This window comes from Sitophilus oryzae, unplaced genomic scaffold, assembly GCF_002938485.1.
Source record: "Sitophilus oryzae breed Bouriz unplaced genomic scaffold, Soryzae_2.0 scaffold_34_pilon_pilon, whole genome shotgun sequence".
Taxonomy (NCBI): domain Eukaryota; kingdom Metazoa; phylum Arthropoda; class Insecta; order Coleoptera; family Curculionidae; genus Sitophilus; species Sitophilus oryzae.
The window spans coordinates 1,061-11,515 of record NW_022146918.1 but is presented as its reverse complement, the minus strand read 5'-3'; the positions used below and the strand labels follow the sequence as shown (position 1 = coordinate 11,515).

At 34.8% G+C, this 10,455-nt stretch overlaps 1 long non-coding RNA gene across 1 annotated transcript; it reads left to right on the top strand.

The window, feature by feature from the left end:
- Nucleotides 1–1,846, top strand: LOC115884740. Its single transcript, XR_004050609.1, has 3 exons — nt 1–56; nt 1,276–1,403; nt 1,634–1,846. It is a non-coding gene; the product is annotated as an uncharacterized LOC115884740 (long non-coding RNA).
- The last annotated feature ends 8,609 nt before the right edge of the window (nt 1,847–10,455 follow it).

Genomic DNA, 10,455 nt, shown 5'->3' with positions numbered 1-10,455 from the left:
ATATGCTTTGACATCATTATAACTATCGTGGTAGTTTTATTTCCCACCACACTAAGGTAATCAAAAAGTGATATTGAATGATTCCATTCTAACTGTAGTTTTTTGTAGCTCTTTGTAGTTGTAACTCTTCCACTAGCTCTAGCTAGTGGAATATTATCACTATACCGGGTGTTTTTCAATACTCGCTCACTTTTATAACTTTTTTTGTTTGTTAACATAAAAAACGAGATTTGGTACGGGAGTATACGGGGTGGTCCGAACTGTATTCGGGAAACTTTTGCAGCATATTCTTCCTATAAAAATGCTTCGTTTCGGAGATACAGTGTGTAAAAGTTTAATTTTTATTTCAATTTTTTCCAAATAATTTCTGGACTATGTCATTATTTGGATGCAAATTGGTGTTTAAGCGTTTTTTGATATGAGAAATTTGATTTCAATATCAATATGATTCTTACTTGTAAGGACGCCACCTACATATTTTTGAATTGGTTTGAAGATTAATAACTTCGTCTGTACGAATATGCTGGCGGAGTTTCCACAATACACTTCGGACCACCCTGTATAAGATAAATCAGGATTTATAGACGTATTGAACTGTTTTCGTCTACTTCCTGTTTCACCGGAAATGACTACAACTTTTGATTTTTATATGGTACCCTCGGTATTTTTTTACTTTATTCGATAAAAAATGACATTCTGAATAGAATGACATATCATATATCAACTTTTGACATTCTCGCTTAAAAAATCGTATATGCCATGGTTATGTTAAAAATAAAATAAAAAAATACCGAGTGTGTCATTTAAAAATCAAAATTGGTGTAAAAATCAATCATTTCCGGTGAATCAGGAAAAATACCTACATAAGTAAAAAATTAAATTTTGATTACCTACATGATGAATGTACTACTTACTTATCCTGCAACCGGATCCTGTACTATTACTTCTCAGCTAACTCACTTTTTTTTTCATTTGACCGTCTGACTAACTACTGATTAACTGTTTGACTATCAACTGACTAACGAACTTACTATGAATTTGACTAACGAACTTACTATGACCCCGCTATTAGTGAAATCACTGATAATTCATATAAAAACTACATCAACATATTAATGTTTACAAATATTACTCAGATAAATAATGCAGGAAAGTTTGAGTCATTCTTGAACTCACAGGGATTAGCAGAGTAATTGATCAAAAAGATCAGTTAGAATGGAATCACTAAGTTAAGTAAGATAATAAAATTTGGTAAACGAATAATAAACATTTTAGAGCAATGGCTTTTTCTATCAATCTTCTACTTGGTCGTTTGCTAACAGTGGGTGGCAATTTGATGGTACCATTGTTGGTAGAGCTTGGCTGCGCACCGCCTTTCTTGACTTGGGGTAGTCTCAGTTTAGGTAAGCAAATATACCGTATGATCCAATAAAAATAAAGTGCGTGTGTTAAAATGCGATTAATACATAAATGAAATCTTTCATTTCATCTCATAAATATATGAGGTGTGTTTTGAAACCTGTTATTTTTACTAAATTTAATTAACAATGGATCTGTAAGGTCGAAGTGATTAACCCCCCTCCCACTCTCATTCTACTAAATTTAATTAAATATAATTATATTTTGTTTTTAGTTGCGCTGCTGTTGTCCTGTCTAATCCCTAACACCGAAAAACTGGATATGAAGTAACTGAACTATGAAATTGATGCAAATAAATGACTGATTATATTTTAAGGCAAATTTGACTTGCAAAATGTGAATAATTAACTGTGTTGCTAAAGTTTCCTTTTTTATGTGCAATATATTTAATGCAATTGTTTTTTTAATAAAATATACGTTAAAAATTTTTGATTTTTATTTATTTATCTATATTTATACCTGGCTGATACTTGTCCTCTTCACTGTAGAGTAAACATTTGAAACAACCTGTTTCTTTCTATCTCTCTTAATGTTGGTATACCGAGGGTGTCTCAAAAGTGGCTCACCTCTATAACGTTTTTATTTTTTCAGATAAAAAACGATTTTTGATATGTTGCTATATGACATAAATTAGGATTGATTGACGTATTCAATTGTTTCGGGTCGCTTCCTATATTTTACCCGAAATGATTACAACTTTTGATTTTTAAATGGCATCCTCGGTATATTTTTACTTTATTCGATAAAAAATGACACCCTGAATAGAATGACATATCAACATATTATATGTCAACTTTTGATAATTTCCCTTAAAAAATAGAATTTTAAATTTCAATCTAGGGTGCCATGGCTGTATTAAGATACGCGCACACTGACCAGAGTCGCACGCACCGCACGCGCCGCATCGACCGAAGAAAAATATTGTTTGTGTTACCACAGATTATACACTTTGTTTTTTCTTTATTTTTCGTGGTTCCAATTTTCGGAATCGGGCACTGGTTAGGTTACTAGTTTGCGCACATAGCACGCCCACTTATGGCCTCTAAAATTATTACAGTATTTACGCGTACCTTATCATGGTTACGATATGCGCGAGTCAATTTTTAACGCAAAACCCGCTAATAACATTACCGCCTGACGTAATTTCCGGATCAATTACACCAAGCGCTATTTCTAAATAATGTTTAAAAATTGCTTAAATGGGCATGTGCGGGTATTTGACAACCGGGGCCGGCCGGCCGGCGAGATCTTTTATTTTAGATTATGTTTGAATTGTTTTGAATTCTTACTTTAGTTTTATTAGGTAATTTGTTATTTAAGTAGCTGGGATTAGTTTTAATTAAATAAATATGGCCCAAAATATGGATTCCACCTCTTCCAATATTAAAGAACCTATAAAAAGGCTTAGGTTTACAGCAGATGACGACTTAGCCCTTCTAAGAGAATTTGTTGTTTTGTTGCCCTAAATTCATTGGTAGACGTTGAACAATAAAGCACTGGAAATAAGCACTTAGCCCTTTAGTTTTAAAATACCTAGTAAACAAAAAAAATTAAAGTTTTAAAATCAAAGTTAGGTTAAGTTTAAATAGACACTACGCGAACGCCGATAACTATAAATGAAGAGAGTTAATACCACCTCACGTAAAGGAAATAATACCTGGTCTTATTAACGTCCATGAGTACCACGCGTTTTCGTACCACGAATTAGGGATAAGATTTTTATCTGTATACATATAATATACCTAATCTGTGGTGTTACAATGAAGGTGCGCACACTAGCCAGCGCCGCACGAATCGCATCAACGAAAATGCGGCCAGCATTGTTGGGCCAGAATGGTTTTCGGTAAATGCAGCTAGTGCTGCTGACGTCACACGCAATTCCTTCCACTCTACGTGGGTAGCCGAATCGAACTAGCAGAAGAGATTAGAAATTCATTATACTAAGAAAGTTCGCAAACTTTTCATGGCTCATTTTGAAATATTGAAAAAATTTTAGTTCGTCCTCAATTAAATATGGTAATAATGTGTGGAATTCCCCTCCTAAAGGTAAAATTTTTGCAAATGTTGTGAACCCATAACTTTCGATTCTTTCTCGTGATTTCTTCTTCTTCTATTAGCAAGGAGCTCATAATTATTTCTTGTTCGTTGTCATTCATTGTCGAGAAATATTAAAAAAAACACGCTTATCACTGCAGACAGGACTCCGGCAAATACTTGTGTAGTAGGGGCAAAAAGAAACAAAAGAGCGAATAATACGGTGAGTGCGGAGCGTTCGGTACCGGTGAGTGTGCGCGACAAGAAAAAAAAGTGCGATTCGTGCGGCGAGTGCGGCGCTGGTCAGTGTGCGCGTACCTTTAAGAACACTAATTTTTAATCAAGGATCCTTGAAAAAATAGATTTGATCGTCTAATGTTTTTCGTGTTTTGTCCTGGCCATTTAAAAGATGTCCAAATCGTATTTTTAATCATATCTCAATTTTTTCAAATGGAATAAGGATGGCTCATTAGCATATTTTGAAAAACCATTTTTTTATGAATAATTTGGTACCACATAGGTATGTACTATATAAGGTATGTACTATAAGATTATATCCATTGCCACTTATAATATTAGAACGATGAGAACAAATGACCACTTGGAAGAATTAGAACAAGAACTGGGTAATATTAATTAGGACATAGTAGGCCTATGCAAAACAAGGTTGCAAGGAGAAAAAATGACAACTCTAAATTCTGGACACGATATGTTTCAAAACAACTCAGAAACAAATCATAGCCAAGGAGGAGTAGCTTTTATTGTAAACAACAAATTCAAACACCTCGTCACTAAATATCATTCAGTATCAAATAGAGTGATATATCTAATAATACGCGCTTAAACCAAAGATACAGTATCCAGCTGATACACTGCTATGCACCTACAAGCTCAGCGAGCAGTGAATTGATCGAGGAATTATATGAAGACATTAGCCGGGCTAGGAACCTTGAAAATACACATTACGTAATCATAACTGGAGACTTTAACGCCAAGATAGGGAAAAAGCAACCGGGTGATACAAACTACATAGGAAACTTTGATCTCGGGGAACGGAACGACAGAGGAGACATGCTTGTAAACTTTGTCAACAACGAAAAATTATACTGTATGAATACTTTTTTATCAAAAACAAACTCAGAAAAAATAGACATGGCGGAGTCCAGACGGACGAGTAAAAAATCAAATAGACTTTATCCTCACCAACAAGAATACAATCTGTAAAGATGTCGATGTGTTAAACAGTTTTCGTACAGGAAGTGACCACAGACTAGTACGCGCCAAAATACAAATTTATACTAATATAGAAAGAAGAAAATTAATTACCAGGTCAATGTTTCCTACAAGGGACGCTCTACAACTAAATCAGGAAACCTATCAAAAAGAGCTTGAAAAGAGACTAAAGCCACAGACACTCAGAGATCAAGACCCCAACGACATTCTCAATAATCTAAGGCAGGGCATAACTACAGCAACAAAGAAAATATGTAGTAAAATGAAACACCCTTCGAAACTAAATTAAAACCAGAAACGACAAAACTAATAAGGGAAAGAAGAAAGACTGACAGAGATACCCCAGAATATGACACCTTAAATAAAACAACTAAAAGAGAAATAAGAAAAGATCTAAGGGATTATAAGAGAAACCAAATTTTGGAAACAATTGAAAACAATAGAAGCATGAAAGTATTAAGACGCAAGCAAATGCGCGGAAAACAAAAAATAATAAAAATAAGAAACACACATGGCACTATAACAACAGACAAACATGAAATTAGAAATGAAATTCACAAATTCTACGAACAACTTTATCAGTCTGTTATACCAAACAAAGGTAGAGTACAAAAACACATCACAAACGTAGGATCAGAAGATATGCCAGAAATATCAACCACAGAAATTAAATACGCACTTCAACAAATAAAAAATGGTAAAAGCCCAGGAGAAGATCGTATTACACCTGAAATGCTGAAGATGGGCGGAAAACCATTAGTGGATGCCGTGGAAGTATTGTTAAATAAATGTCTCATGAAGGGTAGAATCCCGGACGCATGGAAAAACCCAGAAGTTGTGCTATTATACAAAAAAGGAGATTTTACAAATATAGAGAATTATAGACCAATAAGCCTTCTCTCGCATCTATACAAGCTCTTCACTAGGATTATCAACAACCGACTGTCTACGAAACTAGATTCCTATCAGCCAATAAACAGGTAGGCTTTCGAAAAGGTTTTAGTACTATCGATCATCTACAAACAATTAAAACAGTCATTGAAAAAACAACAGAATACAATATACCTCTACATTTGGCCTTTATAGACTACCAAAAAGCCTTTGACAGCATCGAAACCTGGTCATTTCTAGCTGCAATGGAGGACGCGAGAATTGATTCCAGATATTATTCCATTATTAAAAATATCTATGATAGGCAACCTTCCAAGTTAAATTAGATGATGACCTCAAAACAGAAAAAATACTACTCGGCAAGGGCGTGAGACAAGGAGATACCATCTCTCCCAAGTTATTTACACTGGCACTGGAAAATGTCTTCAAGAAATTAGAATGGGAAAATAGAGGTCTAAACATCGATGGGGTACACCTTAGCCATCTGAGGTTCGCAGACGATATTGTCTTGCTGAGCACCGACATTCAAGAACTAAACACCATGCTAAATGAGCTAAATGACCAATCCCAGAAAATTGGCCTTAAAATGAACTTGAAGAAGACCAAGATAATGAGCAACAATATCCATAACATTACCGTTGACAACGTTATTATTGAAAACGTAGACCATTATATATATTTAGGTCATAAAATCAAGCTGGGCAAGGAAAACCAAAATACGGAGATCAAACGCAGGATCCATTTGGCATGGGTAGCATTTGGAAATATGAGCAATATTTTCAAGGATAAAAAGGTGCCCATGAACCTAAAGAAAAAGGCTTACGACAGCTGCATTCTACCTGTGCTTACGTATGGCTTAGAGACTATGGCAATTACCCGAAAAACAGCAGAACAACTACGAGTAGCACAAAGAGCCATGGAAAGAATCATGTTGGGAGTCACCATTAGGGAAAAAATACGGATACCCACATACGTCAAAAAACAAAATTAATAGATGTCGTTAAAAGAGTGGCAAGTCTGAAGTGGCAATGGATAGGACATGTGGCAAGACAGGATCCAGACCGATGGCCCCAAAAAGTAATCCTATGGAGACCTAGGGGAACAACAAGAAGTGTGGGCCGACCAAAAAAGAGATGGGTCGATGACGTCAGGGCAGTGGCGGGAAGACAATGGATAAGATTGGCTAGAGATCGCGAAGCATGGAAAAACCTAGAAGAGGCCTATATCCAACACTGGATGGAACCAGGCTGAGAAAGAAGAAGAGAAAGATAGGTATGTACTTGGTATTTAGAGTCAAATTGTTGTGATGAACCGCATGTTAAAATTTCAAATAAACCATATGCGAAAATGTCAAAAGTTGATATATGATATGTCATTCTCAAAGTGTCATTTTCAATCGAATAAAGTAAAAAAATACTGAGGGGTCATTTATAACTCGAAAGTTGTAGTCATTTCCGGTGAAACAGGAAGTGACCCTAACATACCAAATTTCCTTTTTTTATCTGAAAAAATAAAGGGTGAGCCACTTTTGCGGCGCACCCGGTATATACAGTGTGTCCCAGAAATAAGTGCAAGTATTTTAACTGGTAGTATGGTTCAACCCCAAAAACACGCCTTTTTTGCAAAATATTTGAAAATTAGGAATTCTTTGAAAATTTTTTTGGAAATTTTTTAGTTTTTATTAAAAACAAATTCTTGATAATAAGGCAACATAAGTAGTAAATTAAATTAACAAGGAAGAAAATCCAGAAAAGATCCAGTGGTTGGTTCTCAAAATTTTAGCAAAAAATCATATTTTTGGAAAATTTCAAAGTAAAATAACTCCGTTATTTCGAACTTATTTGAAAAACGATAAAGAGAAAATATGTTTCTTTTATCGAGATCTACCACCCCTTAAAATACTTGCACTTATTTCTGGGACACCCTGTATAATTCAATCATAAAACCTCAGGAAAAACGCTGTAAATCATTTTCGAGTTTAAATGTATAGCTTTAGGGTGCATAACAGGAACACAAAGGCAAAAGTTACTAGTTTCTATAATAAAAAGTACAGTGTGGTCAATTTATGATCTGTTAGATATAAAATGAAGTTTGCATGTTTTAAATGTAAACATTTGATTTGAAAAGTTCTCAACCTTTCTACACGTATATTCTTGTTTTCTTTAATGCTATTTTCAGCTAAAAGGCTGTCAAACGCAAACATAATTATTGTGGTAGTTTATCTTGAATATATAGTATTATATTACTGTTAACTCTTAACTGGTCCGGTAATAGATATGTATCATAAACGGTCCGGCGTAGTCTGTAGGACTACGCCTTCTAAAAAGTATAAAAAAACACAAAAACTAAAAAATAACAAATTTTTATTTGACTATATATTATATTATGTATTATTGAACTAATCTAGACAAAAATGGGTTCAATTAATATAAACTTTAAGAAAATATAGTACAAAATAAAATAACATGCATATAAATTTGAAAAAAAAATCAATTAGGTTTTTACTAAGCTCTAAAAAATAAAACCAAATTACTAACAGTCATTACAATACAGAAATAAGTTTTTAATACTATATATATAAAAAAAATAAGTTATAAAACTGGAGTTAAAGAAAAAGTTTTTAGTTACACCATGAGGCAAAGTTCATTGTTTTCCTGAATATATTATTTTACAAAATGGATTCGTACATTCTAGGCATTAAAAATAATTAACTAGGACATAATATTGTCTTTAACTAGGATAAGAACTCTAGGATAAGAATATCTCCGTAGGCGTGTTCTGGTTGTACGGGAATTGCAAGTATTCTACCAATTGTAAAGTATATTTCTCGTGGAATATATGACATTGCCAAACGCATTTGTCTGGCAGATTATCATATTGTCACTGCAGAGGCGCATATACGGGAGGGGTAATTGGGGTAATTACCCCTCCCAGAAAGTAATTAATTAATAAGATAAAATTTGCTATAAAATAAAATTGTTACAAAAAAGTTAATAATACAAATTAAAACAGAATATCCAAACCAATCCAAATAGATTTTTTCCACATTTACAATACCTTCGAGTAAAATTTAATTCAAATTTAGTACTTTTTGAATATTCACACTATCCTCCCAGACTCAATCTCTAGATGCGCCACTGTGTCACTTGTCACAGCCTTCATCATATCATTTTAATAGTCTCTTCATAACTAGAGTCTCCTTAACGCACTATTTTCAAAGGCCCGGCCATATTTTACAAAAAGTTTGTCACACAAAATCTTACACAAACGGTCCGGCGTCGTCTGAGAGACTACGGCTTAAGTAACTTCTGCCAGAACTTCTAAAAAACTAATCCAGTTTGGGCATAAATATGGCTATCAGTCGTTGACCGTGAAGGGAGGATTAGCTGGAACGCCAATCCTGTAGGCGGTCCCAGTAACTAATGAGAATGAGTTAATTATTAGGCTTTAGTCTGTCAGACGACGCCGGACCAGCTAAGGGTTAAGGTCCGATATTCGGTTAATATCGACATTACCCGGTTAATCTCGAGAATAACACAAAACAACACAATCAAAAACAAAACCAAACCCAAACATTAACCTGTTAATGCCGACATTAACATAACATCGGACTATAACCGTAACATATATATAAGTTGTACCTTTCCAACGTAACGGTAAGACCCACGTACCTTTATTCCTACGTGGAGCATATGGCTTCAATAAATGCTCTCCAGCGGGTTCGGTTGTTTGCAATTGATTTGACATCTCGCAATGATTGGTTCACTGCTTCGATCTCCTTTTTAATTGTTCTTTGCCATGGGTCTTGGACGACCAGTGATTCTACTGCGTTGTGGATTCCACTCAATAGCTCTGCCAGCGATGTTGTTGCCGCTTCGCTTTAATGTGTGATCAATCCACCTCTATTTCCTCAGTTTGATCTCGTTATACACCTGCCTCTGGTTGGTTAAACTCCAGAAATCCTCATTAATGATAGTGTTTAGCCAGAATATTCCTACAATTTTTGCGGACAGCGGTTTGTGAATACTTATAGTTTGTTCATTAGAAGCGATGTAATTTTCCAGGTTTCCATACAGCAATACTGACTTGACATTTGAATTGAAAATTTTAAGTTTGGTAAGTTGAGAGTACAGTCTAGATCTCCAAATATTGTTTAGCATTCTAAATGTCATTCTGGCCTTGTGTATTCTGTTTATTATATCTTGCTCTGTGCCTCCGTTGGTTGAGATTATACTACCCAAGTAAGTAAAAATTATTTACCTCGTCTATAGGTGTTGTTTCAATGATAAAGGAAGCGACATTGTTAGTACAAACTCTCATCAATTTAGTTTTTTTAATATGGATCAAAAAGACCTGCAATTCTAGCTTCATTATTGATAAGTCAAGTAATTTTGATGCCATGTCCGCGCGTGACTATGAGAAAGGACATAGATGTCATCTGCATCACTGAGATCTTCTTATATGCTAAAGGGAGTCCACGATGATTCTTGGAAATTATTCTCTTTAGAATATAATCTAAGAGGATATTAAAAAAGAAATGGCGATATGACGCAACCCTATCTCACCCCATTCCAAACGTTGATGGATTCACTCCGTTGGTTGGTTCTTATGCAACACTGCACATTGAGTCTTACAATAGAGCGCCTTTATGATTTTTACAATTTTATTAGGCAGCCCCGGATCTAAGGGGGGGAGCAAACCGGGGCACCTGCCCCGGGCACCAGTGTCAAGGGGCGCCAAATAATGCGGTTGAAAATGAAAAAAATTGCTACACAAAGCACCTAGTATGCACTTTACGTTCAAGTACATCAAGTATTCATTTAATTTTAAAACGCTCAGTTAGTTTTTCAACACATTATAAAGTTTCATTCAGAACCT